This window comes from Paroedura picta, chromosome 1 (genome assembly GCF_049243985.1).
Source record: "Paroedura picta isolate Pp20150507F chromosome 1, Ppicta_v3.0, whole genome shotgun sequence".
Classification (NCBI taxonomy): domain Eukaryota; kingdom Metazoa; phylum Chordata; class Lepidosauria; order Squamata; family Gekkonidae; genus Paroedura; species Paroedura picta.
In genome coordinates this window covers 184349156-184352201 of record NC_135369.1, presented here as the reverse complement: position 1 = coordinate 184352201, position 3046 = coordinate 184349156, and the positions used below count along the sequence as shown (strand labels likewise).

The following is a 3046-nucleotide window of genomic DNA, read 5'->3' as shown; positions in this document are numbered from 1 at the left end:
AAACAGTTCAACAGGGGAAAAAAACAAGGGAATGTAACTTGGACCCCCCCACCACCACCCCCACCCTCCAAGAAAGCCAACTTTTTTTTAACAAATTCAAATATTTAACAGGGATAGAAAAATGGGCAAAGTAACTGGGAACCCCCCCCAACACCCCCCACCCCAAAACACAAAAAGTAAACAAAACTTAGGTCCCACCGCTCCCCTCCCCAGCCCCTTCCAGCTCCCTCACTCTCCTGCACAACCGTCCCATGGTCCCCCGCACTTTGCGGCGGAAGAGGTCTTCATCCTCCTTCTTCTTAACTGTGTGGGGAGGGAGAAAAAGTACACATTAGTGCCAGACATATTTTCCAATTTTTTTAGTTTACATGCATACACTTTTTGGTGGCCGTAGCCACAGTGTGAGAAGAGTTGGGCAGTGGGGAACATAACCTACGTTCTTCCGCCTCCCTCTGCTGCCTTTGCTGCTCTAACTCCCCTTTCAGCTCTGCCACTTCAGCCTCTAAGGCAGCCACCCTGGCCTCCATGGCACGCAGCCTTGCCTCCATAGTTTCTGCTATAGAAATCAAACAAAGAATTTAATAGCACTTAAAATGGAGGCATCACAGCAGGCTCCCATATTGCTCCATGGGGGAACACACACATGGGTCTCCCGCACAGACATAAAACTCTCACCTGCAGCCTGTCCCGAGGTGGAAGGTCCCTCTTCCTCCCCCTCCTCAAGCTCAGGTGCTTTTGCCATCTTGGATGGTGATTGTGTGGCTGGGCAAAGAAAAAGAGAAATCATAATTAAAAGCACACAAACCAGAGATGAAACACAGCTGGTAGACACACCACAGTTAGAGTCAAAGCGCATAACCAAAGTGGTTCTACACAGTACTGGCGGGCTAAGTCAGAGGGGGTTGACAGCATCTAAGTACTTTCTCGAATTGCATTGGGGACAGTAGGGGAAAGAGGCAGCTAGTCATGCCATGCATGTTTAAGGGCAAAACACAACGAGGGCAGCACTTACCCATATGCCTCCTCATTTCCAGGGGGGGCTTCCCAGCCTTCTCCCATATTTTCACCATCTGGTCGTGGAAGACCGTCCTGCCGCTTGGCTGCGGGACCCCCCCCCCACTGCTCCAGACTGTTGAGGAAGTCCAGCTTCACTCGCTTAAATTTTGTCCGGACCTGCTCCCAGGTCCGGACATAGCCCCTCTCCCTCAGCTTTGATGCCAACACCAGGTAAGCACCCTTGGTGTGGCAGTGGGTGCTGGCCATAAGGCGGCCAACACTTTTAGATTGGAGCACTAGCTCCAGAAGTGCCTCAGCCTTGGCGCGCTGCCAGAAGGAGCCCTTCCGTGGCTTCGGCATCTTCGGAATGACGGTTAGGGAACGAACGTGCGTTGCTCCGATCGACCACCCCTATTTTAAATGTATCAAAGCTGCCCACCAATAAAATTATTCCTTGGAACATAAGTGGATTGATCCTCCGGTTTGACAGGGGTCGCCAATACTTCCTGGCTACCCGCCTCCCCGAACTTTCCCCGTTCAGCGCTTCCGTATTGTGTGTGTCAATTTCAGTGGGGAGTTAGCATTTAGGGCTGTCAAAGTGCTTTTCTACCAGAGAATCCCCGTTTTTTTGCAGGCAAAGTACACAAACCGCACAAGACAAGGTTAAGCAAAGAACACCAAACTTTATTCAACAACAGAGTGGGAAAAACAATTAAACACGCCTCCTGTTTCTGTAGATGTGGGTGGCTATGGCGTCCCGAACCTTGCACCCCTCAGCATAGATCCTTTTTCTCCTTGCTTCAGGGATGTCTTGAGTGTCCTCAAGGACCACAGGATCAGGTTCATCCACAGGGAAGGGGATGTTATGTCCCTTGTCCTCGCATATGTTGTGCAAAATGACACACGCGATGATCAGCGGAGTCACATTGTCTATATGCACATGGAGTCGGGACATCAGGCAACGGAACCGGGACTTCAGACGTCCAAAGGCACACTCCACTACATTCCTTGCCCGGGAGTGACTGAGGTTGTAGTGGCTCTGCACGTCTGTCCTTGGCCGCTTGTAGGGAGTCATGAGCCAGCGTCGTAATGGGTAGGCTCCGTCACCGAGCACCAACGCCGGCACACGAACGCCCTCAATGGTGGCGGTGGGGTTTCCTGGAACAAAGACCCCTTCGTCCATGGCTTTCCTGAGGTTGGATTCCCTGAAAACAAGGGCATCATGCCTCCTGCCACTCCACCCCACCTCGGCATCGATAAACCGTCCGGAGAAGTCCACAGTTCCTTGCAGGAGAACAGAACAAAAGTCCTTCCTGTTACCGTACTCCTTTATGCTTCCCCCGGGGGCACGGATAGGGATGTGGCTTCCATCGACGGCCGCAAAACAATGCGGGAATCCAAGCCTGGCAAACCCGTCCATACTCTGGAATAAGGGAAAGAAAAGAATATAAGCCATGGCAAGTCAGCGTGGGGTGTATCGCGTCTTCGTTGCTGACCTGTCAAACAAGAAAAAAATTTTAAAGGGCAAAGGGGATCGAATGACACTCACCGCTCCAAGCCGGTCTCCGAGGCACACGACTTTGCTGAACAATTCCGCCTCCATGGCGAGGCAGAACTCCTTAAGGATATCGCCAACCGTAGTGACTCCGAGTCCGAATTGCTGGGCTACTGTCCGGAAGTACTGAGGGGTTGCCAAGTACCACAATGCGACCGCTACCCTTTTTTCCACTGGCACGGGTCGCCGCATGCCAGTGACTTGCCTCTCCATGCGTCCACGTAGAGCCTCCACGAGTTCAAAAAATGTCCCCCTAGACATTCTAAAGTTGGCAATCCAGTGGTCATCATCCCAGCGAGCCCACACAAAATTTTCCCACCAGTCAGAGGATCTTTCGTCCGCCCAGAACCGGGGGGGGAACCGGACCTCTGCCAGAGCTTGCCAGTGCCTCTTTGCCGCCATGGTTGCCCGTTGAGAACGTCTTGTGCTGCTGGTCATCGCTCTGGCAATACGTTCTCGGTATTCCTCTGAAGCAGCCCTCCTATGCTGCACAGT

General features: G+C 52.4%; 1 long non-coding RNA gene across 1 annotated transcript; it reads right to left on the bottom strand.

Annotated features, from left to right (window-relative positions):
* Positions 1 to 233: 233 nt before the first annotated feature.
* On the bottom strand, positions 234 to 1271 carry LOC143821398 (uncharacterized). Its single transcript, XR_013225798.1, has 3 exons — positions 676 to 1271; positions 437 to 556; positions 234 to 303 (listed from the first exon to the last, which is right to left on the bottom strand). It is a non-coding gene; the product is annotated as an uncharacterized LOC143821398 (long non-coding RNA).
* Positions 1272 to 3046: the final 1775 nt, after the last annotated feature.